At 53.4% G+C, this 26,495-nt stretch overlaps 1 protein-coding gene across 3 annotated transcripts in view; it reads left to right on the top strand.

The window, feature by feature from the left end:
• Positions 1–22,444: 22,444 nt before the first annotated feature.
• The window catches only part of ELFN1 (extracellular leucine rich repeat and fibronectin type III domain containing 1), a 103,972-nt gene continuing 99,921 nt past the window's right edge, over positions 22,445–26,495 (top strand). For 2 of the 3 annotated variants that reach the window (XM_069030158.1, XM_069030155.1), the window contains exon 1: positions 22,445–22,582. The gene's annotated coding sequence lies outside the window, so the exon portion shown is untranslated. Of the gene's footprint in view, positions 22,583–25,669; positions 25,754–26,495 lie in introns of those variants that run through there. The other variant, XM_069030156.1, reaches the window with a different exon arrangement.

Genomic DNA, 26,495 nt, shown 5'->3' with positions numbered 1-26,495 from the left:
CTTACATAACTGAAAGCCACTTTTTGGCAGTGACACTGGCTGGGGTTTGGGCCCTGCAGTGCAGCTGGGCAGCAGATCACTCAGTGCACAGCACACGTGTCCCCAGTGCAGGCAGGAGGGGCTGTGGCAGTGACTGGCGGATGCTGTGGGTAGGATGTGTGTTTGTTTCCACAACGTTTTGCGAGGCGGTGGAGGCGTGGATGCCGGCATGAGGAAACCTCTCAGGGGGCCAAGTGGCAGCTGTTCCATGGCAGCTGGCAACAGTACATTGGGAAGCCCAGCAAAGCCACGTGTCTGCCCAGGTGAGCCGGGAGAGAACTGCCACATGGCTGAGGCTGGCCAGGGAATGGGGACCCTTCCTCCCTGGGACAAAAGACAGAGCTTAGGATGACTTCCCTCAGCTGAGACATCCAGTTTGTCTCATTCCAAACCCATCATGCCCAGCAGCACGAGGCCATCAGAGACCAGCACGAGCTGTTGGTGATCCCTCAGCCTCCAGGAACACAATAACGTCTGTTAGATCTTCTTATGCATTCACCAGGTCACTGGTCTATCCTAAAGGGAAATAACCTTGTGCTGAACAGTTTGATTGTCTAGTGCTAATATAACAGGAGAAAACCTATTAAATGTTGGCCTGGAAGGGTCCTTTGGGTCTGGAATAGCTTCTCTTTTTCTTTCCTTTTTTGTTTCCCTTTCCTTTTTCTCTTTCCCTTTCATATTTCTTTCTTTTCTTTTTTTCTCCCTTTTCACCCTTCCTTTCCATTTCTTTCCTCTTTTTCCTTTCACCCCAGACCAGAAATGAGCAACATCAATGAGATTAGCTCCATTGGTTAGGACATGGTGCTAATAACGCCAAGGTGGTGGATTTGATCCCTATATGGGCTGTTCACTTAGGAGCTGGACTTGATGATCCTTGTGAGCTCCTTCCAACTCCATCGTTTCTGTGATTCTGAAATGAAGGCAGGGAAGACAGACCTGTGTTCTGTTTCCCTGCCCTCCCAAAGGCTGGCTGTCCCTCATGTCTCCCTCAGAAAAACTCCCTACCAAAGATTTGAAGAGTTTTCCTGCATTTGTGCAATGATCTCTTTCTTCTGCTCCTTGCTTGAGAGACCTCCACAGCAGGACTCTCCTGGATTGCTTCCTGCTCTCTGTGTGCCAGCAGCCGGCCAAGAAGAGCTGGCTGAGAGCACCAGGCTCCTGAGCCCAGGCTCTGCAAAGACAAAGACATCCCATCCAGACAATGTGTTCGCCAAGGTAACACCTGGACCAGCTGTGGCTGATCTCTCCCTCACTTCAGCAGAGGTTTCCTGTCACAGTAGCCCATGGCACTTCAAGGGGAGAGCCTCAGGGCTTCTCATCTCCTGGCACTGCTGAGACTCTGGTGGCCTGTCAAAAACAGTAGGAGAGGGACACGGTGGACTCTGGAGTGCCTCTCCCATGCAGATGTGACTCTGAGCATTTGCTTTTAATTTTAAAAGGAGAAAAGAACAAGAAGCCTGTTCATTCATCGCCTGGGTGAAACATCCCATGGAGAAGCATCGTGTTGGCAGAGTCCCTTTCCCCTGGGAGCTGGAGACAGGCAGTTTTGAGGCCCATACAGCTGTTAAAGCAAGCACTTTTCCTGCTAACAGCAATGCCAGGAGGCGCTTTCCTCCTGCAGTTGTGTTTGGGTGCTGGGTACACACAGTAAGCCTCCCCAAGAAGTGGGATGTGTGAGCAAGGCTCTCACAGCACTGAAATGAAGGTGTTTGTGAGCTTGCGGGCTGTGATAGAAACCGGTGCAATCCCTGCTGGGAAAAAGTCACTGCAGAGAGCACAGATCATTCTATAAGGTGGTGGTCTTGCAGTTAAAGTGGCTTTGTAAAGAGATAATTCCCCAAACCAATGAATCTTCTGTGTCCCTGACTGTTCATGGGTCTTTGCACATTTTCCAGGGCAGTGAGAGATGCCTGTTGACCCTCTGCAATTAGTACCCTGGCTTAACTGACTTCAGCATTCTCCCAGGTTCCTCAGAGATGAATGTCTCCATCTGCTCATCCAGGACAAAGGTGGCTCTCCCCGAGATGCAGTTACAGATGAGAAGCAGACGTGGGGCAAACCTCACTCTCCTAGCACATGTGAGGGCGAGCTTTAAGGCTGCCATCAAGGAGTGAGAGGCTCCTGGGATGGTGCCATGGCCATGGCCTGCACCCACATTGATCCCTCTGAGGGATGATCCCAGTGGGGGGGTGCTGTGCCAGCCCCTCTGCCAGCTCAGCCCACTTTTGAGCTTCAGGGGCAGAGGCACTGGAGCTCAGTCTCTGCTTGCATAACTGCATCCTTCACGTCTCAGTGGCTTGGTTGGGGTCTGGGCAGGCGCACGTGAGCCGAGCTGCGTTTGCTGCTGGAGCCTTGAGGGGAACAGGGAACATCCATGCATGTAAAGCCATCAGCTCCGGAGTGAAACCTCTGCCTGACCCAGTAATCATTGGCAGGGATGAGCAGAGAAACCACTCCTGACAGGCTTTGCCAACCTGGCTTTTTGCAAGGGATGCATTCAGAGACCTCAAAAACCCAGCGAGTGGGCTCTGGCTTCAAATAAATCATTCTCCTGCCTTTGCTGTCATTAGGGGATGTGATGAAGCCATCCTCCCAGAGTCTCATTTCATCCCATGTAAATCTGCTGATATTCTGCACCTCAGATTCCCAAATGCTGCTGTCCCAGTCCCTGGTTGGGGCAACAGGGACACAACTCTACATCTTGCTGAAGGCCCTGAGATGCTGCTTGGCTTTTTTAGGTTGGCTTTGTGCCTGCCTGGGAGCCTGACCTCGCAGGGGGAGGTCTGCCAAGAGGATCTCCAGCCGCTGCCTCTCCAAATGCCACACATGCAGCCTGGCTGGGACTGAGGGAGGGACAGCATGGCTGGGAGGAGATACTGACTCCAGACCATCTGCCTGACACCAAGGAAATGTGCTCCTGCCCACCCTGCAGACAAAAGTGTTTCTTCTATGCACAGGTTGCGATGTGCCCCAGGCCTTGGCCCCTCCCCCGTGGTGCCTGGGGACCCCTTTCAGGGCAATTGCTGAGAAAGCAGTGGGGCACAGCAGTCGGTGTCACCCTTGGCATGGGCACAGTGACATCCAGTGGAGTTGCTCTGCGTTGGCATCCTGTGGCCCACGTACCTTATGTGGTCTCCCAGTGTTTCAGGGTTTCCTGGATTCCCTGGGCACAGAAATTGCTCAGCCTGGCCTCAGGTGTCTCGGCTCTTGTCACTCAATGCCACAAATGATGTCAGCGTTCGGTGCCCACGCTGCTGACTGGCTGCTGGAGGTTGGTGTTCACTGTACGTGCTTCTCCAGCAAGCCTGGGGCTGCCGGAAGCAGCGGAGTTCTTGGCTCTCCTTCTGCTCTCTCCCTGAAATCAAGAGACTTTTAACTTCAAAAGAAGCAGGCTTGGGGTTTGCTGGGGAGGATGCAGGAGCAGCATGTCCTGGGAGCAGGTTCTTTAGCTGCTGGAGCACTCGTCCTAGTGCTGTTCCTTCCAGTGCAAGAGGAGCATGGAGTGACCCGCCAACCGCTCCGTCTGCTCCATCCTGTCCCTCTCTAACACCCTTGAGCAGCTACAGGATGGAGGATGCTCATGCACAATTCCCCTTGAGAACTAAGCTAACCAGCCACTGGATGTCATTATTGCTCCAAACCAATACATTGAAAAATCTATTCCAGGTCTCCAAAAAATGTGAGTTTTCAGTACTTAAAATGCTTAAAACGTGCTTCCAGAGGACACAAATCTGTTCACCTCTTCTCCTGCAGCTCTTGTGTTCCCCGGCACACCTTTGCATGCCCGGGGACGGAGTGCCTGGGGTTTGGCACAGGGAGGACACAATCCTGTGTGACCTCTCTGCCCTTCCCAGGAGCTCCTGCGCTACCTCCTCATCTGCGGGGATGACATCATGGCTGTTTCTGTAGCAACAGAAAGGGGCACCGCAATTCCTGAGCGGGATTGAGCAGGAGGGAGACATTCCCCCAGCAGTGTCCTGTGGGTGCCCCTGCCACAGCCCTGGGCTGGAGAGCAGAGCTGGCAAGTCAGAGGGCTTTTGGCTGGTATCTGATCCAATAAATCAGGGAGAAACATTTGGTTCGTTTTCTCCCCGCTTTGTCTTTCAGCTGGGGACCCCAGCTGTCTCACTAGACCTGAACTGAAATATTTTGCTTTAGGTTATTTGACCTGACATGCTCTTTTCCTGCCTTCTCCCTGCTTCACTTTAAAAATGAGGTCTGGTCTTAAAGAAAACTGTCCTTTGAAAGCACAGTTAGAAGTTTCATTTACAAAGGGCAACGTCTTTCCGCTGCCTTCTTCCCCCAAGGATTTTCATTGCAATTTTCCCAAATTCAGCCTGATTTCACCAACGAGTTTGAATTCTTGGATTGTCCATTTCCTGGCTGGTTTGATATTTACTGAACACATTTTACATGGGCGTGGTTCAATGTGAGAGCTGATGGAAGTAGGGGATCAGGTGTTCAGCCTGACCCTCCTCTCCCCAAGCCACTCACAGGTCCTCTCCCAGCACTTCCAGCATTTCTGTGCCATCACAGCCTCCCATGAGCTCTGGGACAGACTTTTTCTGATGTACTGGGAAGTCTTGGGCATCCCATTTGTTGTGTGCATGGTCTTTATGGGGGAGTGGAGGACAACTGCAGGGGAGGGCTGGTGTTTGCACAGAGAGGAGTGGGCGATCCCTGGGGAAATCCTGGCTTGCTGGGGAGAGCTTCCATAGAGCCTCACTGATCTGTACTCTTTCATCTTTATGTGCCTGCTTCTAAGTTGCCCTGATTCAGTTATATCCTTTTCATTGGCTTTTCTTTTTCCACCACAGCTGTAAAACAAGCCAGGGAAACATCAACTGCTGCAAGCCTGATGTGAAGAAATAATCCTGAAACAGCAGAGCAGGATGTTTGTGGGCTGTGCCTCATCTGTAGCACTACCTCGGGTCCCACAAACAGCTCTGGCCAGCAGCAGCATCATCTGCTCCCACTGCAAACCATTGCAAGGAGTTGCAGCCCAAGGGAAAAGAAACCACTCTACTCAGCCTTGCTCCTAAACTCTTGCAGAGAAGAGCTTGGGATAGGCCTTGGGTGTGTGTCAGCAGAAGGGAACTTGTATCAGCCTCTTAAGAGCTCTCAGCACTGCCTGCACTCCCTGCCTGTTTTGACTTGTGTGGGAATCTTTGCCATCAAAATGATACGACAATTCCAATCACTGCTGATCGCTTTAGGCAGGTGTAATTCAAGCTCTGGCTGCAGACGGCTGTCATTTAATTAACATGGAAAGAGCCAAAATTCTGCGTAAGACTGGGGAAGGCAAAGAGAAGAGCCTGAGGGGGACTTGTGATAATAGAGAGCAGAGGATGCCAGCAGACTTACTGAGAGTTTATCTGTTCCCACAGCCAGGTAACGCTGACATTCCCTGCATCACAGGCAGCAGGGTGTGCAAGGTGAGCTGTGGTAGGCAACACAGTTGTGCACTTACTTCAGTCCAAGTCGTGGGGAATGACTTGAAGACAACACAAAGGGTAACAAGTCCCTTCTTGATGTTGTTACCAGCTCTAGCTAGGAACTCACAGGCTCTGAACACTATTTTCTCTTGCTGTTTCACCTCTTTGATTTCATTCCTGGCTCAAGCAGTACTTGCCCTCAGCCCTCTGGGGCCAAGCTCAGCTGGCTACAAATTGCTTCAGTTCCCTTTGGCCACTGGACTGGTGCTGACCCTCCAACAGTGCAGAATTTCTCCCTGTTCTGCTCCCTTTGTAGCTGCTGAGTTGCCAGGGGTGGTATTTCTTTGCAGTGGCTGTGTACCTTGTGTGCCTCTGCTTTCCACGCTTCCGACCCAGATTTCAATTTTCTACACCTAAAATGAAATTAACAGGTCCTGTTACTGCAGCAGGGGAAGTGGTGGGCAGTGGAGGAAGTGCTTCAGTCCTGCTTATCTTGAGCAAATTGAACATGTTTTGAAATGTCCTGATAGTGCAATGCTTCACCTTCTGCAGCACCTGGAGCAGACAGAGCTGTGGGGTGGGGTCGCACATCCACCCCCATCCCAGCAGTGAGGGAATGCTGGTCCCACGTTCAGCCAGGAGCACTGGTCACTGCAGCAGCAACCTCCCTTTGGGAGCCTCAAGAGAGGGACCAAGGGAAAGACCTCCTGTGCTGGGAGGGATTTCCAGTTGCAGAGATGTCAGGAAACGTCACTCGGTTGTCCCTTGGCCCATGGGAGTGCCTCTGTGTGTTGGTAGAACCTTGCATGACCCAGAGAATGCATCATGCAGGACCTAATCCAGCTCAACAAAACCACCCTTGTTGTCCCACTTGGAGTTGTGGCTCCTGGTTTGACATCCCTGAGCTACGGAGATGGCAGAGCCTTGTAGTCTTTCAATTTACTTCTGTCTCATCAAATGGCTGCGATGCTAAGAACCAAGTTTTGGAGAGGAGGGAGATGAAAATCCAGAGGAAATTGCTGGCTTCCCGCAGTGCTGACTCTGAGCTGTTTGATATTCTCCCTTTTTTAAGGTTTGCTTGTTTTAAAGCAACATTAATTGGAAAGATGCTGGAGTGTCAAATAGAAACCACTCCCTGAATAACCTTGCTAATGAGCATGTTATTAAAGCAGGGTTAGGAGCTCCCTAGAGGGCTCTCACTGGATAGGATTAAATTAAAAAAAAATCATCTAAACTAGACAGAAAATCTCTGTTAGTCTGCAGTGATGAATATAGAAAAGTCCAATGAAAAATGGCTTTGAAAGGTTTAAGTGTATGTCTTCCTATCTAGGACTAGACTTCTCCATCCCTCAGGGCTCAGTCAGGCAGGGAAGAAGTTTTTTAATGAAGCAGAGGGTGGAGGAGTTGCAGCTCAGAGCCTGACAAGCCTACTTTCGATGTGGCCACTTCCCCATGCCCCTGGCACTTCCCCATGTAGATCAACAAGGGCAGTCCCTGCAGGCCAGGGGACAGTGTCTCTGCCCAAACAACGCGGCTGGTGGGAGGCAAGGGCCAGCAGAGATGGGCGTGCTGAGAGCCTGTGCCAGGAGATGAGAGAGTGCCTGTCCTCTCTGTGAAGTGTAGCTTTTATCTGACTCCACTGGAGCAGTTTCCCAGTAAAGCCTCCTGGTGCTCTGACCACTGTGACCCTTTGAAGTGCTGTAATCTCTAACTCACTCTCCATCTACCTCTCCCATAGGTCTGGAGCCATCTCTGAGAGCAAGGACACAACTAGTTCTGGAGCAGATGGGGTCACACACCCCCCTCTGACAGCAGTGTGGGGATGCTGGTCCCATGTTCAGCCAGCCAGGAGCACTGGTCACTGGAGCAGTGACCTCCCTTTGGGGAGGGACAGTGAAGGAGTGATTTCATGGTTCCCAGTCCCTTCCCTCCTGCTGGAAAGGACGTGGGAGGATTTAGGGCAGGAAAACTGTTCTCATACCATCTGAAGACAGGCATGAAATGCTTTAGCAAAGCTTCCCTGCGGGCACCAGCGACTTCCAGAGCAATTCCAGCTTTTTTGTGGCTTGCCCTTCCCATGGATGGTGGGCAGGTCAGGCCTGCCCCAGCCGCAGCGGGGGGCTGGCTGGGGAGCTGATTTACTGCACCTGCAGACGAGGAGCTTCATAGCTTAAGGCCATTCTTTGCCTGCATTACCATGGAGCACATTTTCAGGGAAGCTTGGCTGCCTGGGCTGCTCCTGCCCAGATATTTGGGCTTTGCAGGCAGGAGCATCCCTTCGGAGAGGATTTTGTCCATGTGCAGAAGGAGATGTAATGCCTTTGCAAAGCACTGCCTGACAGGCTAATGCAAAACATGCCAGCACCAAGCTGTGACTTGAAACAAAGAGAGGGAAAACACTGTATTTTTATTTTCTCTGCTGCTGCACTCAGTTGGAGTTTTTTCTTTCTTCTTGTTTTTTTTTTTTTTTTTTTTTTTTTTTTTTCTTTGCCTGAGACAGGTATTTGGATTCTCTGTGCTCCCCAAACTCTTCCCCGGGCTGTCTCCAGCAATCAGACAGAGTGACAGCTCTGAAACTCTCCAAGTTAACAAGTTCAAGTGCTGATGATTAACTAGATTCACAAAGTTGATTGGAAAAAAATAGGGATATAAATAAATATTCCTGGAGATATTCCACCCCCTGTAGTCATGAACTTTGAATAATTGGAGGGAATTATGCTGAGTACTAATCAAAAGGGTTGGTTTTTTTTTTTAATTTGCTAATTACTGCTGGGTTTCATCAGTGTCAGACTCTAATCATCTCAAGACATGTTAATTGACCCTTGGGAGTTGTTTATCTGATGCAGAAAGTTTTAGATGGGGTCATACGAAGAAATGCAATCACTGAGGTTACTTTTTGCCTGACAGTCAGCTGGAGAGAAGAGTTAAGAAGGTTTTGGGCCATGAGGATGTGTGCGCTGACCTTCCCATCAGCTGAGCTCTGGAATGGCTCCTTGTGGATACTGTGGCTTCCTCCATCCATTGGGGACCTTCTCTTTCTTGTCCCTTGCACTTCAGTGTCCTCTCTGCAGGTCTCCTGTTTTTTTACACACACACAGAGTAACTTTGGTGATGCACATGCAGTGACTGCTAACAGTGGCATCCCTCTGTGATGTGGCAATGCTGTAAGGCTGCTCTTTTCCATGGCAAAGTCTGCTGAGACAGGTTTGTGGTGCTCCAGGAGCGGGCTGAGGCTCCTGCTAAGGAGTGCAGACGTCACTGTGGAAGGATGTATGCAAAGAGGAAGGTTTTGGGGTGTTCTCTAACTAAATTCAAATGCAGACCTTTAAATCCCCACATTGCTTCCACCTCCTGAGAAGGCAGTGACAGCAGCAGGCTGTCACTGTGACCACAGAGGGACTCAGTCTGTCCCTAAGAGCACCTGTGTGGTCCCCTCCTCCCTCAGAGACGAGGCTGCTGAGGTGCACACTTCAGGGTTGGGTCACCTTTGCAAGCTGTGTGTGTGCAGACCAGTCTCCTCCCTGAGCTGTGTCCTTTTTTCCATCATTACCCCAAAACTCACTTCCTAGGCAGTTTCACAGCCTGGCTGCCTCACCTGTCTCATGTCCTATTAATTAAACCAGAGGAGGTGGGAATTAGTGGGATAAAATGTGGGGGCGGTGGGGAGCAGGGAAGCACTAAGCAAAGGGCTGACCAAGTTTCTCAAGGGCAGGTTTCAGGAATGCCAATGTTTTCATCATTTAATGTTTTAATTAATGACCTTGGTACAAAAATTAGTCTTATGCTAATGAAATGCTCTAGAGATGCAATGCTGTGAAATATCCTCAATACAGAGGCACATAATGTCATACCAGAAGACCTGGGTGATCTCGACATGAGTGGAAGTGATTAAATCTAAGAGTGCCAGCAGTGCAAGGTCGCTCACATAAGGGCAGATGAGGAGAACTTCTGCTACCAGCTGGGAACTGAGCAGCAGCTTGGGAAAAATGCCTGAGTCACGTAGTTAATGGTGGGTGACCACACTGCAGAGATGCAACCCAGCCCCAGGAAGGGCTTGTTGTGTCCATCTCAGCATCACAGCAAGAAGTGGATGTAAGTCAAATAAAGGAGGAGTGTTCCCAGGTGGTGTGTGACCCCATGGCCCACGGGGGCACCACCAGGAGCTGTGCCAGGCTCTGTGCATCTGCTGGTGTCACAACTTCATGGTGACAGTGATGGAAGGACCTGTGTTCCCATTGCTGACTGATAATACTTCACCACCTCTTTTGTACCCATTTTCATTTTGATTTCGGGATAGTTTGTATCAGTTTATGTTTATCAGTTTCATTGCAGAAGAACACAAACCCAACTGTGATGTCTAGGTATTATTGACTTAGGGCATATATAGGCGTGTGTTTTTATTTGATCACCTTCATTTTTCTAATTTTCCCCTTCCCATATTGTTTTTCCTTTTTATTACATTGCTGGCTGTTGGAGGCCCTTAAATAGAAATAAGCTTTCTAAGTAATATTTCTTAATAAAAACCATCATTTATTATTGTTATTCCCTACCAGTAAATGCTCAGCTCCTTCTCTCATTTGTTATAAGTCTAGATTAACATCTTTTGTGGCTAGGCTGGAATAGATACCTGAGTATGACTGCAGTTGTGTCCCCATCCTGGCTGCACCCAGTTGCAGGCGAGGTGACAGAGGTCAGGTCTCAGCCACTGGCAGTGTGTCACGGGTGGCAGTTCCTTGCTGCCACAGCTGGAACACTGAGTATGGAAGAGATTTATTTTCAGGCTCCTGCATTTGCCTGTAGTGGTGAGAGGTGAGAGGCTCCTGACACCAGTGCCTGATCTGCACCCTTTGCTGTCCTCGAGTCAAGGTGCTGCTCGTTGACTCTCAGCTCAGATCCTTCCCCTTCTGCTTGCTTCAACAGCTCATCAGAAAGTAGAGGCAGAGATGTCTCTGGAAGACACCTGAGCTGTTGTTTACTGTATTGCCATTTCAAGGAAAAGCCTTTTGTGTAAAAAACACAAAAATAACTAGTGGCATTAATATAAACATATACTTTAACCACCATTTAAGGCTCTTACTGGGTTAAAATAATCCCTGGTGCTGCATCCCAAATGCACAGTAATTATGTGGCGAATCTCTTTATTACAGGGTGTCAATCAAGCAATGATGTAGCTGCGAGTGAAATCTCTTTGTGTCTCCACTGATATTCCCAGCACGGAGCCGTGTGCTCCACGATGTTTCTGGAGCTCTGCGTGCCTGTGCCCAGGATGTCTCATTAAAACGTGGCTGCAGGAAGGAGAACTGGGCACAGCCACTGTGCTTGGTCTTTGGGGAAGGAAATGCTTCTGCAAAGTGTCTGTCCAGCTTCCTGTGTCAAAGGAAAGCACACAGAAATCCTTGTTCTCATGGTGTGCATCTCCAGGTGATGCTCACAGGCCACTGCACTGCAGTCTCCAACCTGGATGGCCAAGTGGTTTGGGTAGAAGCTGGTCCTGCCTTTGCCGGTCCTGGCAAGCACGGAGCTGTACCTGCAGCCACCCTCGCCACAGCCCCAGGTAGAGCCTCAGTGGTGCTCCCAGGACACTCTGCCTGCACCACTGGCTGTGGCATGCTGCCTCCCTCGTGCTTGCACAGGGGGGTCCGGGACATCTCTTTCCATTCTTCCTGCTGTGACGAATGCACGGTGGCCAGGGACAGTGGCATGTGGAGCTGGAGGACTACCAGACCTTGAGTGCAGCTGGCCAGTGGCTCCTGGCATCCCCACACAAAGACCAGGGCAGAGGTCAGGGCAGCCAGGTTAATTCTGCAGCCAGGGTCTCTGGGCCTCAGCGAGTGGGGTGGATTATTTGGTTGTGACCCGGAGGCTGCTCTCAGCTGCTGGGATCTCATCTGCAGCTTCTGCAAAGACAGAAATCCTTGGGGAGAGACATGGCATGCATCCTGTGGGACTGCACAGTGGCCAGGACTGCACAGTGGCCAGGACTGCGTGGCTGCAACAAGTCTCTCCCTCTCCCACCCTTCCTGGCTGTTGCTCATTGAGGATAAATCTTCCCTTTGCTTTTACTCTCCCAGTTGCACTCCTTATCTCCTCCCACTCCCCTGCCCCTTCACCTTTCATTTCTCTACCTTTTCCTCTAACACTGCCTTCCCTATGTCCATGCTCTAATATTGGTGGGTCAGTTTTTGAGCAGAGGTTACAGAAACAACCCCAGGTTTTGCTCTGGGAAAGTCCATCCAAAAGGAGGGCAGGAGAAATGCATTTCCATGTGTTCTTGACCTAGGACCCAGGATGGTGGCTCAGGCCTGGCAGCTGAGGTGAACACAGGCTGTGCTCCCTGAGGGGAACGTGTGCCCAGTGTGGAGCAGCAAGGGATGGGTTGGGCTTGAGGCTGGAGCCACTGCTTTTCCCAGGAGCAGTGTCCCAACCTGGCCAAGGTCAGAATTTGCTCTGTCATCCCACCTGTTTATCATCACACAGACAGAGTGGACTTTCTTGCACACAGATCTCTTGGGTAGGATCAAAAATCCCACATCCTTGCTGGTTTGTGAAGGTCTGAGGAATCAAGGATGTGGTTTTCGTGATCCAAATTCCCCCTTCCTCTCCCCTATAAACAAGGTGGTGGCTGCTTTGCTGCTGCTTCCCACCAGGGCCTGTGTTTCAGCAGCTCTCAGAAGACATGATAGCAAATCACTTTGGGGACTGTTTATGATAAAAAGTGCAATACAAGCAGATAATATCATCATATTCCACTATTAACACACTTAAATCCCAAGGATGGGGAGAAGCTCCTGGAGAGCAGAGCTATCTCTCAAACACTTCTGCTGCAATTTAAAAGCACTCCCTAGCCTGGCAAGGCTAATTTCACATCTTTTTTTCTCCAGGGAGTATATTTGGGGTTCTCCCTGTTTGAGGCAGGAGGCCTCCATAGTGACTAGATTCAGTCAGGGGTTTTGGTTATCGTTCTCCTTGAGTTCTGATGGAACATGATGGAGAAGAACATGTCAGATGGTTGCATCACCCCCACTGAGGCCAAATCAGCTGTGAGCTGGGCAGGACATGCTTGCTGAGTGGTGTCCCCATGAATGTGCCCCCCAGGGTGGGCACTGGGGACAGCTGGGCAAATTTCCCCTTTCTCTTTATTGCTGCCACTGTGGTCCTTGGCTGGTCTGTGTGGGAGAGTCTCAGAGGTGAGGCAGAAGAGTCAGTTAAAGTAAAATAAAAAAGGAGAAGAGCATGAAAGGCAAAAATCCTTTTCATAATCAAGGCAGATGTCTCACCCTTTCAGTTTGTACTGAGGGATGGAAATTGCTTTTTCAGATTATTTCTCGATCTGGAAAGATGTTTGTATCCAAATGTTGCTGGTGTGGTTGGTGTCTTGACTGGGCTTTTTCATTTCCATGGAGGTTTTCATACATTAGGTTTGGTGTCTGCTTTGAACAGTGACTCACTGAGCCTTAACCTGGGTCATCCCTGGTGATGCACATGAAGGCAGTGGGAATGCCAGGGCTGAGGAGTGGGTGAAGGGATGTCCTCAGCAGGAGGAACAGGGATAGTAAAGAAGTAAAGATTGAGTTGTGCTACAGCCCCGTAGTGCCTTCAGGAGAGCATCTTCAGTTCCTGCAGCTCACCCTCCTGCCAACACCTGCTCAATGCACGACTGGGCCCCAGTTCAGACACCTCTTAGTTCTGACTGGTTTTAAATCACTGCGTTTCCCTTCTCCATTTCTTTTGCAGTGGGGGCTTTACCCCACTCAGCGTCATTTCCCTGCTCATCTCCGGCTCAGACAAGGCAGGAAACGTATTTTCAATGTATTAATTAAAATGTCTTTGCAGCAGAACATCTGCATGGAGAGCGATAGATCACCGAAGTGTGCGTGTGCCTGTGCGTTGCAGCCTTCCAGATAACGCATTGCTTTGCATAATTTATTCCAGCCAGCACAGCAATAATTTTCATAGCCTGTGATCTTCAAGTATGCCATTATCAATCTGCAACCTGGCTCCATGTGACCCAGATGTTAGATTATTCCCAGATAAAGGAGATGCAGGACGTTTGGCTCTCCATCACCTCTGGCCAAGTGGTTGTATGGGATAAGATCAAGCATTGCTTTGTTAGGTCCCACCATGCTGAAGCAATGGATCTTCTCAGGTATTCATCACTGTCAGCTATTTTGGGAGAGGATGGTCTTTGCCAATGATGCTATTCAATTTCCTGATTGTTCAGCTCATATCAGTTTAGCTTGAAAGATAATAAGATAGAAACCAGAGACTTCCCAGTCAATAAAAGGAAACCTCAGAGGCTTTTTCAGTCTTGCATCTGTCATTCTTTGTTGATATTTTAGCTGCTGAGCATTTGACAGCTGGTTGTAAAACTCTTATTTCCTCCTTTGAGAGAATTAAATGAAGAACATTTAATTTATTCCATGGAGGTTTCCCCAAGTGACCCATGTAACAGGTCTCCTTCTGGCAGCTGGGCCAAATCTGGAGGGATTTGGAGCTTTCTTCACCCAAAGCAGAAAAAAAAGTGATTTCATTACCTTTTCCCTTGCTTTTTTTTTTATCATTAAACCAATTCTGTGTTTTCCAGCATTGGTCCTACCTCCCATGAGTACCACAAACCATCTTTGGCAAGTGTGGTGCCATCCTGGTCCTGCTAGTGGCAACCAGCATCTCCTGAGTGGAGATCTTAATGCAGGATTGCACTGGGGTTCATCCAGCTCCAAGCACTGGTGCAACTGGGAATGGCAACTGGGAGCATTTCCCCTGCAACAGGCACAGGGTGCTCCTGCCTCAGCATGGGCAGACACTCAGGTGGGCACCCAGCACCATCACTGGGGACATCCCAGCTCCTTCAGCAGGTCAGGAGACTTTAATGGGCTCCTGGTTAATGTCACCAATCAATATCAGGGGAAGGCTCCCTTAACTGTGCCAAGGGCAGGCAGCTGCTCAAAGCAGCACAATAATTATGTATAGCCCAAGTAATTATTTTTGTCACATCTTCCTGGCAGGAGAAGACCATTTGTGGGCTGGGTTTAGCTACCTTCCACAACACGCCTGTGTCTTATTTATCCAGAACAATACTCTCAGTGTGATTTTTCTGTCGTCGTTTTCCTTTTAACGTCGTTTCCAGCCCACACTGCTTTTAATTTGGTGAGGTAAATTGAGACTGGGAGGGGAAGCTGCAGAAAACCTCCAAACTCCCATTCTCTGAGCAAAATATTCCCCTGGGACCTGACGGCACTGCTGAATAGCTGGTCCTTCCCTTCCCAGGGGCCTGTGAGTCTCAGCAGAGACAAATGCTATTTGGAAAGCTGTAGTCACTGCGCAGCCAGGGCTCGTCGTGGGATCTGCTCACAGGATCTGCTCACAGCTTTGGAGCCCTCCCAGCAGCTCCTTCCTTACCTGGGGACCTCTGAGTCAGCAGCCCCAGTGCTGCCCTATTTTGAATGTCATGTCTATAAAAGTGACATTACCAGAGCGCTGCCTTTGGAGTCCTGGTGCTGGGTTGGTGTGGATGGAGGAGAATTGCTCCCCACACTCTTATTTCAGCCTGCCTGGACCAGCTAAAGAAGGTGATGGATTTGAAGGTCTCCACTCCTGGAGTCCTGGAGAAGGGAGATGCACCACATGACTCATTCTGAGCCCATTTCCCTTCCCTTCCTAAAAGTGCTCATGTTCTCCTGGATCTCCAGTCAGCCTTAAAATAGGAGAAGAAGCTGAGATGGTGTCATTAATCCCAGATTTTGTGGCTTGAATAGCTGGATTCCCATCTGAATTTCTAATTTGTTCACTGCTTTCACCCATCTTAGTTTTTTTTCTGCTTTTCAGAGCCAGAGTTTAAATGTCCACAGCTGAGCCATAACTGGTCCTGTCTTGTAGCTTCACCTACACATCTCAGCTATTCACTCCTTTCTCCCCATTTTGTTTTGGCCCAAAACACAAATGACCCTTAAATAGCCTTAAATAGTGCAGGTGGCCATGCACAGGAACCAGCAGCCAGTCTCCATGGTGGCAGTCAGACATGGTACTGCCATTTCCCCTTGTCATGGACATCTTCAAAATGCAGCTTGAAGGTCCTGATGAGGTTTCCCTCTCTGGATTTCTCACCCCTCACCTGTTGTCTCTGCTGTGGAGTTACACAGCTTTGAAAGGCACACTCTGTTTTGCATGGGGACAACCTCCAAGTCTGCTTCATACACGAGTGCTCACTCAGAGGTGTCCTTTCACTTACTGCTTTCACCATCAGCAGTCTGTAGAAGTTTAGGGTGCCTTAGGGAATTCCTGGCTTTAGCATCTTTTCCTTGCTCACAGTGCTGCTACTCCTGGTGCAAATGAGCTTCTCCTGGCCCCCTCCCCACCACGTCACAGCATCGCCCCCCCCCTCTTTCTTGGCTTTCTCCCTCCTCCTTCCTCTTCCTCTGGGTGTACTTGCAAAGTGTTTGCTATAACTATTGAAATGGATATAGTGGCAATTTGGGGAGAAGATGCTGTTTAAAGCTCTTTAATTTAAAGGATGCTAATTCACTCCACTCCCTCCTCGGGTGAGTTATCCAGCCACGTGCAAACCTCCTTTTCTCCGGGTGTCAAATAGGAGGATGATTTTCTTCAGTCTATATTTAGAGACTTTGCTGAGCCCGTGGCCCACAGGGCATCCCACAAGGACAGCTGGAGGAGCAGGGAGCTCGCAGAAGGCAGAGATGCTTTGGGGAACTATCCCAATGGAGCTGGGAGGCTTCTGGGATGCTGTAGCCCTTGCTGGGACTCCCTGGGGCCAGCCCCTTCTGAAAACTCTGCTTTGTCTTTCCTGCTTGGGGCCACAGGACGGTGGGAACCTGAGGCAGGCTGTGTTTGGCAGCCAGGGATCAGGGTGAAGGCAGTTGCTGGGAATAATAATAAGAATCTTGGCTACAGATCTCCATCCCAGCTCAGGCGTTGCAAGGGCTGCAGTTACCCCATGTGAAAAACTGACTGGAGACCTCCCTGCAAACCAGGTTCTGCCTCCAAGGCAAGCTGGATAAATAGCTCTCCAAGCCACGGGGGCAGCTCCAGAGAGAAGCCACAGGGCGATTCCCTGTGTTTAAAAGACCCCTGCAGTTACCATCCCAAATGATTCCTGTCCTGGGCCCGTGTGTGCTCCGTTATCTCCCAGGCTGATCCACGTGTCCCCACACAACTGCTCTGCAATCTCCCCCCGTGTGATATTGCGGGATATTCCACTGCATTAGCAAGTCGAACATGTTTTTACTGCCCAGTGTCTCTCCATGCAATATTTCACTGTCTCCCTGGCTATTATCCTGGCGGCACAGAGTCCCATTGAAATTCATGGTGCAAGTCGCCCATTTGTTTCCTTTGAGCTTTGCAGGGCTGTTCTATGCAGCTTTATGCATATCATTTTTTGCTATGCAAAGTGAGGGTAATGACTTTACCTGCTCTCTTTCAAAGCACTGAACAAAGCCTGTCCCCATGCTGTAGACTGATTTTGGAATATTTGTTCTAGGGTTTGAGAGGGATGAATCAGAGCTCTTAGGGAATGTGCAATCTGATGCTCTGTAAATAAAAAGAAAGTCATGCTGCACCTACATGTCTCCAAGGCAGGCGTGTGCTCCCTGTCAACCTTTCTTGCTGGAACCAGCTTCAGGGATGGCTTTGGCAAAACTGAACAGCTTCATTTTGATGACAGCCCTGGAATAGCATCACTTGGTTTGGCCAGTGCCACCAACAAGCCTTGAACTGGCTCTGCCTTTTGAGGGACAGATGATGCCCCTCACGCATGACAAGGTGAGGCACCTCAGGCAAAGGGTCACTGGAGACATCCTCATGGACATCAGGAGTGTGGGAGAACCAAAGGCAGAGCAACAAAGGAAAGGTTTTGCTGTGAAGAGCTTCACACTCAGGCTGACTTTCCTCCATCACCACCCCAAAGGAGACTGAACCTCAGGTACCCACGGCATGACTTTGATGTCTTGAATGAAGCCCCCAAATCACTGACCACTTGTAAAAATGGGCTTCATGATGTCTGTGCTTGAATCTGTGCAGTGCCAGCAGGGCAGAGACAAGACTTTCCTCTCCATACACTGGTTTTTGGATGTGGCTAAACATGCAGGGTGGATTTTGGATACTGCCCTGGGATGCATGGTTTGAAATGTGTGTTTTGCTGGGCCATGACCCAAACTGTAACTTGAAGATTTGGTGACAGGCTCCTTGGTTTGAAAGCACCTGCAAGCTGAGAGTTATTCTCCAAGGAAACTTGTGAATAGCACCTAACAAGTGCACTGGAGAATTCCTCATTCTCTCCATGGACAATGTGTGTGTGACAGAGAAAGAAAAAAAAAGACAAAAATCTTTAAAGAATTTGCTCATTTTGAATTATTTACTCTGTCTACTTTCTTGGAGTCCCGAGGAGGAAGACACTGTGCAATCTGCATTACAATAGCATGTCAAGGTATCCAGAAGGTCCAAAAGAAACCATCAACAATGGGATGAGTCCCCTGGGGCCGTGGTGAAGGACATCCAACTGTGCCGTACTGAATCCAGAGTTACAGATGTAGGCTCCACAGGGATGCAAGCACAGCAGGGAGACAATGATCAGCATCAACACGGATGAAGAGGACCAAATGAATCCCATTTTCAGACTTAGTGGTCAATACAAGCAGCACACAGTATAGGGAAGTGCCTCTGCTTTGAGCAGGGATGTCTAATGGGAACTGCACTGTCCTCATGGACATCCCCTCAGCTGCCAGGCCCTGCAAGTAAAGGTAGAACTTGAGACCAAGCCAGTCCTGGATGTCCCCAGCAGCTCCAGCAGAGCAACTCATGGTGCACAATCACTCTGCACCTGGGCTGTGGGCTGGCAGGAGTCCTCTGTTCCCAGTGCTGTCACCTTTCGCTGACTTTCATTGACTTCTTGAGAGTTTCAAAGTCAAAACTGAAAAAGAAACTCAGAACAAATGGGGACCTATAAAAACACGTCCAAGCTGCCAAGTCTACAGCAGATGTGATTTGCAATGGATGAGGTATTAATGCCCTGAAAAATTGGAGTAATGATGTGCAGTAATATTTGTCATCACCAAGGCTGAGTACGTTAAACAAAAATGTTCTGAAATGCAGCTTCTGCCTGGGCCTGGTAACTTTCCCAGATGTAAATACTGCAGTTGTTTTCCAAACATTCTCTAAATACCATAAGGCCTTAGTCCACTTACGGCACTAACAGCCCATAAAATGTCATTTTTTGTTTTCTAATTAATCTGATGATTTTTAGATAGGATTTGACAACAGCAGTGAAAAAGCATTTAAGGCTGAAAAAAATTATCCCTTGGATGTCAAGTCACCCACAGCCACGCTGGTGCATCGCTGGGAACTGCACAGCAGCATCCCCTCATCCTGCTGGATGGTGACTCATGGTGGGGCAGATCTACTCACCTTCCAAGCCAGGAGACACCAGCCAGTCTCATAGAGTTGTGAAGGGGGAGATCACACCCTTCCTGCAAGGATCATCCTCCCTTTTCTCTGGTGAGAGCTCCCCGTCGTGGTGCATTTTTCAGATGCCCACAGCAGAGAGGGGTGCTGGAGGCAGAGCCCTCACGGGGGTCTCAGGTGGAGCAAGGCTGGTTGGATTTTCACCCTCTGTGTAAGGGGGGTCGTTGCTGTTAAGGGTCTCACTGTGGGGGTTCAGGTGCTTAGGATTTCTGAGACAGTGGAAAACACTGCTTTTTGGGGGAGATGAATAGTATAACCAAGCAAAGTACACCAGACCTCCATCCCTTGCCCACATGGGGTCCCATGAAGGCCTGGTGGGGACGTCTGACTCTCCCCCAGGCTCTGCACAGAGGCAGTCACACGGCTGTCACATCACCACCTTTCCCTCCAGGCTCCCCTACTTTGGTGAGCACTTCCCTACAAGGACACCAGGTTGTCACACTCACTGTGACACAAGGAGGATCCAGAGTCAAGCCCTGCTGCTGTGGGCACTGCAGGGGAACAACTCAGTCCCTGCCCTGAGCAAGGGCAGAAGAGACATTGCCTACCCAAGGTCACATTTTGTTTCCTTCTCTTACTCAACACCTCCCCGTTCTGCATGGGCAAATGGAGCAGTGCCCAGCCAACACTTTGTCCCTTGGCCAGCATTTCTTTCCAGGTGATTCTCAAAAAGGCAGCAGAAGAGCTCTCATTCCCATACCCCCTCCACATCATCGTGGGAAGCAGCCAGGCTTTTATTAACCACCTCTCCCTCCTGTACCACTTGTTAAACTGGGTTAGGACTGCTTGAGCCTGCTGTGTTAGACATCTTCTGCTGGTGGAGGGGAAGGGCTCACAGAAGCTCTCCTGACCCCAGACACCTTTCTCACAGCACTCCTCCCGCCATCTCGCATAAATAGATCAGTCATCCCAGCACAGCTACGTCTTCTTTTACTCCTTCCTGTCTTTAATAATATTATCAATGTCTGGTTTAGATTTTTACTAAATATAGGGGCCAGAGTCTGGACTGGCGTCACTTCCTCCCAGAAGAACTGGAACAGCTTGCTCAGAAGTACTTACTCCTTTTATTAGTTTATCTTGGTTTGCAAAGTTGTTTGATTGCACCAAGTCTTTCCACCCCCTGTTGACCTGGCAGCTGGAAGAAATGGTGCTGCTTAAAGCCTGTCCTTGATCCATGGGTGAGGCCTGAAGTTTTTGGCGCTGCGTCTCCAAAAGCAACCCTGAGGAACAGGGGCACTGTGTGCCAGCCAGCAGAAAATTTGCAGAGAGCCTTTGCCAAATCTTCCCTCTCCTCACTGCTGATCTCCATGGGTGAAGATCTTTAATGGAGTGCCAGTGGCATCCATGTCCCCTCTGGGTGACTCTTCTTCCAGCTGCCAGGTATCAGTTGCAGCTCCAGGGCTGACATGAACCCGCAGTGTTTGTGGCTGCCCCAGAGTTTGTGTGGCACTGATGTGGGGACCGAACCCTAGAACAGCCCTCTCCTGGCACCAGGAGGCACCTGGCAGTGTCTGTTCCCTGCCCAGGAAAACCAGTCTGTTGCTCCTCCAGCAAAGACAGGGGAGGGATGGGACCTCTTATCCTTCATCTCCCCAGGAAGACGTTTGACCCCAGGGCCACCCTTATGGTGTCCCCCGCTATTTCATGTCATTGCCTATGCATTTATTAGTCCAAAGCAATTTCAATGGGAATTCCTTGACTTCAGGGCATCCCATGGGACATGGGAGAATGGGATATCCCTGCTCCAGGGAGGAAGCAGTCTTCCATGCTTCAAGGGCATGAGCACAGGTGGTGATGGGGAAGAGGAATGGAAGAACCTCAGAGCAACCTGCTCACCCAGAGACCAAGACCCTGGAGAGCGGGTCACAGCTGTGGAAGAGAGGATGCCGGATCCATTCTCCATGCCCATCGTCTCCATCATGCAGGGTGTCTCCTGCATTCCCACGGGTACTTTCCCTGGGCTGTGTGTCTAATGCAGCTGAGTGCCGTGCCAGGTTGCCAGCTGCTGTTTGGAGAGGGGCCATTGCTTGCCTCTTCCCAGGCTGTCTCCCAGCTCTATTACTCCACGCTTCAGGTTTTTTGGCTGTGGTGGTGTTGGTGTTGTTGCTATTAAATTGAAAGGAGTAAAATTTCTCTCCTGTACCCATACTTTTCTCTCTCTTCCCTGCCACCTTCTTGCGGGGCTGCAAAAGGAAATCGCTGGCTAGGAGGTGGTTTTGGAGATTGTTTGAGACACCTCGAACCATCACAAAAAACACACGGGCCAGTCCTTACCTCAAATGACAGTGCCTGGGGAGAGAGAAGAGCTCTTCTGTTCCAAGGGCCGGCTCAGTGCCAGCCACACTTTAATCATCCTGATTAAAGGTGTGTTGTGTTGCTAAAACAGCATTAAAAAAAACCCTCCCCAAAACGGGGAGGCAGGATGGCAGTCTCTGGGACAGGTGAAGGGTGGTCTGAGGCAGGAGGATGCCTGGGAAGGGCTGAGCACAGGGGCTGGGGACCCCTGGGAACTGTGGGCAGAGGTGGTGGTCCAGCCCCATTCGTGTCATGGCTCATCCCAGTCCCCGTGCTCCCAGCATCACCTTGCGCTGCCCAGCTGGGACCAGTTTGTCCCATGGAGGTTCAGATTTGGTGTGAAGGGTGGGGTGGCTGTCATGCACACATGGGGACACACAGAGACGTTCACACAGGCTCACAGAGACAGACAAGTGTGTAAATACAAACACACAGACACACCCCGGACCCTGCACCCCGCCACTGCACAGATACACCCCAGCATACAGACACACACCCCTATCATCCCCGCACCCCCTCAGGGTGTCACCACAGGCACACCACAAGCACAGAGGCACACCCACACACACAAAGGCAGACGTCCCCGACACGGACACTCACACCTTCACAAGCCCTGCACACTCACAACCCCACTCTCAAAAGGTGTCACACTCACGCAGTGTCACACACATGCAAGCGGCACAAGTACGGTGTCATTCATGTACATACGGTACCGCACAGTGTCATGCAGTGTCACACCCCCAGTGTCACAGTGTCACACACCCCGTGGCACCCACACACAGCCCCCATCTCCCCGGTGCCAGCCCAAATCTGCCGGCCAAGCCGCTTATCGCTCCGGGCCGTGACCGAGCCCCGGAGAGCTCTACCGAACCGTGCCATGCCGAGCCGGAACCGAGCCGAACCGGCCGTGCCGAGCCGTACCGGACCGTGCTAGGCCGTACCGAGCCGAACCGTGCCGTGCCCCATCTCACCCCTCTGCCCGGCCCGCAGCGAGCCGAGCTGCGCCGTGCCCATCCCATCCCACCCGAGCCGCGTCGAGCCGAGCCGTGTCGAGCGGTGCCGGTGGAGCCCCCCGGGCCTGACAGCGCTGCCCGGCGCCGCCTGCACGGGCAGGGCTCTCCGCCTGACGCAGTGAGGAGCTGCAGCCCTTCTCTTCTCGGAGGCCGGGCTCCAGCGCTGGGATTTGCTCGGCTCCGGCTGCGTTTCCCTGCCCGCCTCCTGCCCCCGGCCCGCCCGCTTGGAAGGGCGCGGGGAGCCGCAGCCGCGGGTGCGTCCGCCGCCCATCACCGCGCTTCGGGGCTGGGCGCGCCGCCGAGCGCCGGGAGCCGCCTCCGGAGCAGGTAGGTGCGCCCGCAGCCCCCGCCGCAGCCCGCCCGGGCCCCCCCCCCCGCCGCCCCCGACCCCGAGCGGAGCCCCCCGCCCTGCTCCGCTCCGGCCCCGCGCCCGGTGTCGCCCCGCCGCGGCGCCCCGCGCTGCCCGGGAGCCCCGAGAGCCCCGCGCAGCCCCCGGTGGCCGCTCCGTGTCGCCAAACTTTTGGCGGCTGCAGCCCAGGTTGGGGCTCCGGCGGGAGGGGACCGCGGGGCCGGCGGCGGCGGGAGCGGGGCGCCGTCCCCTTCGCGGGCCGGGGATACCCGGGCTCGGCCGGGGCTGCTCCCGCTGTCCCTCTCCCTAGGGCGAGAGAGCGGGAGATCGGGACCGGAGCAGCTCCCCACGGCCGGGCCGGGGGCGCGGAGCCGGGAACCCCTCCGGCCGCTCGGGCCGTGCTCCCTCCCCCGCCCATGGGGGATCCCCGCTTCGGGGTCTCCCTCCGCCGGCGGGTGCGCCCGAGCCGGAGCATCCCTGGGGGAGCCCCTGCAACTGTTGCCTGCAGGAAGCTCCGGTGCTCCGGGGGAAGAGCCGGTGCCGCGGGCAGTAGCGTCGCCCCGGGGGCCGGGGTCTCCCGCCCGGCTCGCCACAGCGCCGCACGGAGCGCTCGGACAGGGGAGGCTGCCGCCCTCACCCCAAATAACCCTGGAGGCTGCGAGCCTTGGGGTGGGAGCTGTGGAAGAGCCGCTCTCCGGCTCCGCTCCCCCCGCCCCCCCAATCCCTTCTGCATTCCCACGCCGGCAGTTGGGACCTGCCTCCCCCCACACGCGCTCCTTCAGCGGCTATTTCTGTCCTCGCCAAACGCGCCGCACATAGAGCTTTAATTAAAGAAAATTAGTGGAGGAGGGAGGGGGGGTGTCCGTGCTCCGGGGAGGAGGACGGTCCCCGGGACCTCGCCGGGTGCGACTGATGATCGCTGCTGTCGCTGATGGCTCGGGGGAGGCGGGGGACAAGTGCCCGCCTGAGAGTTTGAGCCGCTTTCGCTTGGTTGTTTTTTTTTTTTTTTTTTTTTTTTTTTAAAGAAAAGGGCGGTGGTGGGGGGTGGTACGGACACACGACGACGCGGGAAGGTGTTCCTTCCCGGAGGGTGTGTTGCAGTTTTAATTATAATGACAAATGTTGCCGTAAAGTTCCGTCTCGGTTCCTGAATGCAGGCAGAGCACGGAGCACCGGGAAACTCTCCCGTCGGTTTGGGGTACTCGCCCGTCGGACCGGGCACTCGCCCGTCGGCTCAGCGGAGTTGCCAAAGAATTTTCTTGGTTGCGTTTTAAATGAGGCTCGGCCGGGTCTCCTCGGGGCGGCGGCGGGGCGGTGCGTGGAACCCGGGGGTGCCAAGGAGGTGGGGACAGTCCCCGCTCCCTGGGCAGGACCCCTCCAACCAGCCCAAAACCCCGCCGGTCCTCTGTCCTCGTCCTGTTCCATGTGGAGCGTGGCTACTCCTCCCGTGCGCGGCGGGACCCGACGGGCAGCGGCGTCCCGGTGCTGGGGAGATGCCGGCCTGCCGGGTGCCCCCCGCGCAGTCCTTTCCTCCTCCAGCTCTCCCTGGACAGCATCCTCCGCACCCCCGCTCATCCCTGCCCTCCGGGCCGGGCAGCCCAAGGGACCTGCGGTGCTGCCCACGTCCAGGCTGTGATTTGCAGCCCCGGGAAAGCCCCGCGGAGGGAGGGGACGGGGACGGGGGGGGGGGGGACTGGCATCACCAGGCTCCCCCAGGGCAGAGCCGCCGCTCCTGCCTCTCCGGCCGGGGACTCGCCTCCTCCCGTCAGCTTCGCGCGTTCTGCCGCCGGTTCGCTCTGGATTAAATATTTAGAAGTTTGCAGCGGTGAATAAAGCGATCGTTAATAGAAATTGATGGCACCGATGCAAAGGGGGTGGCACCGGCGGCAGGAACGGCGCGGCTCAGCGGTAGCGGGCGGGGCTCTCCTGGGAGGGTTTTTAAGGGGTTTCACCCCAAGTTAAGGGTTTATCGCTCCGAATGCTGTGGCAGCGCCAAAACCCGGGAGCTGCTCTTCACATTTCGGATGATGTCTTTAAAAAGCGTGTTTTTTCCGCCCTGCCTGCCTGGAAAGAATAACCCCGTGCCTTCGCAGAGACGAGGCAGTCCGCTCGAATTTAGCACCTAAAATCCCCCGTCAGCACCTCCCGCCGTGCTGCCTGACACCATGCAGGGCTCACACTCCCCCAGACCCTCCGGGTTTGCCATGGCAGCGGGGGCCATTGGGAAGCAGGGTGCTGTCGGTAGGGACCGGGAGCGTGGCCCCAGCCCCAAGAAGTGCAGCGCTGGGCAGTGGGGGGACCCCCGTCCTGGGGAAGGCAGGGATGAAGTTTGCCCGATGACCTGGAGGAGCGAGCGGCCCCGGGATGGGGGCGGCCTCCCCAGGGTGGGCAGTGGGGAAGGACACGGGACTGGCCGGGTGACCGGTGAGCCCTGGCTCGCCACGCCGGGCTCCGCAGCCCCGCTCCGAGCTTGAGTCAGCGCTTCTGTCAGCGGCGGGGATGGGGCAGCGCTCGGCGGAGCGGGATGCGGTCCTGGCGCGGGTGCGGAGGCAGCGGGAGAGGGGAAAGGATGACGAGCTGGGATAGGATGGAGGGGCGAGCAGAGAGGGAAAGAAAGGGCGAGGGTTGCCCGGGGACCGGCCGGGGGTGCGGGCCCACCCGTGCCCTCTCCGCAGAGCCGCTGCTCGGTGGGAGCCAGCGGCGATGGGCAGCGGCTTGGCGTGGGGATGGGGAAAGCGGAGGGCAGAGCGGAAAGCCCTGGGGCCGACCCGATGCCCCTGCTACCGGTTCCAGAGACCGTCTGTGCCCCCCAGGGCGGGTCGGTGCCGTGCCCACGCCCGCCCACGCCCCTCACCCCGCGCTGGGGGACGCTCCCCCGGTCCGGCGCTGCCCACGCGTGTCCCAGCCCGGCCGCCGCTCCGGGCTGGGGCAGCGCTGCTCTGTGACAACAGAAAGTGGCTGGAAAGGGGCGAGGCGTCACACGCTCTGCCTCCGGGAGGCAGGGAAAGGCTGAGGGACCGATGGGAAGGCATGAATGAATGAATCTCCATAAAGAGCCCCAAGCAGCAGGGAGAGGGAGAGAGGAGGAGGAAGGAGAGGAGGAGGAAGAGCCGGAGCAGGGCAGGCAGCAGCAGACGTGACGCCGGCAGGTAAGGGGGTGCCGGTGCCACACGGCCCCGCCGTGCCCGGGATAGCAGGTTGGGGGACACAGCCAAAGGGGGACAGGAGCTACCGGGACCCTGCATGGGTTTGGGGTTTTTTTTTCAGGGAGCATGTTTTTCTCCTGACTCCTTGCAAAACGTGGAGTCCCTAAACTTCGCAGGACTCCTTTCCTCCCCCGGTGCTGCTGCCCTGCGCCTGCCGGCTTTGGAGGGTTCCGGGCTGAGCCCGGCGGCAGCTCCCGGCGGGTACCGGCCCCGGCGGCTGGATCTGCCCCGCACCGGGGCAGCCCTGAGCCGGGCCAGCCTGCCCGGCAACGCAACTCGGCCGGGCGTTTAGAGTTACCCTGCCGGGGGTATCCAGCTTCTGCCGCGGCCCCTTTGCTTTGGGGGCTCAGTGGGGAGCTCCTCTCCCCCCCGGTCTCCATCCCCTTTCGGAGCTCCGTCCCTGCCGTGGTTACATAAGGCAGAGGAGCCCGTAGCCAGCGCTGACGCGGGCCGGATCATCAGGATCGCACCCAGGGATGCCCAGAGCTGAGCTCAGCCTTGTTCGGCTGCTCCCCATCCTCTGCCCCGCTGCCCGCGCTGAGCAACCCACTGCCTGTCCCCGTCTGCTGCGGGGACTGTGCGGCACAGGTACACCCCTACACACCCCTACACACCCCTACACACCCCTACACACACACCCTGCCCTGCCGCTGCCCTTGGCTCTCCCGCAGAGCTGCCCCGCACT

This window comes from Aphelocoma coerulescens, chromosome 14 (genome assembly GCF_041296385.1).
Source record: "Aphelocoma coerulescens isolate FSJ_1873_10779 chromosome 14, UR_Acoe_1.0, whole genome shotgun sequence".
Lineage (NCBI taxonomy): Eukaryota > Metazoa > Chordata > Aves > Passeriformes > Corvidae > Aphelocoma > Aphelocoma coerulescens.
The sequence above is the reverse complement of the archived record's forward strand: the minus strand, read 5'-3'. Positions and strand labels throughout refer to the sequence as shown.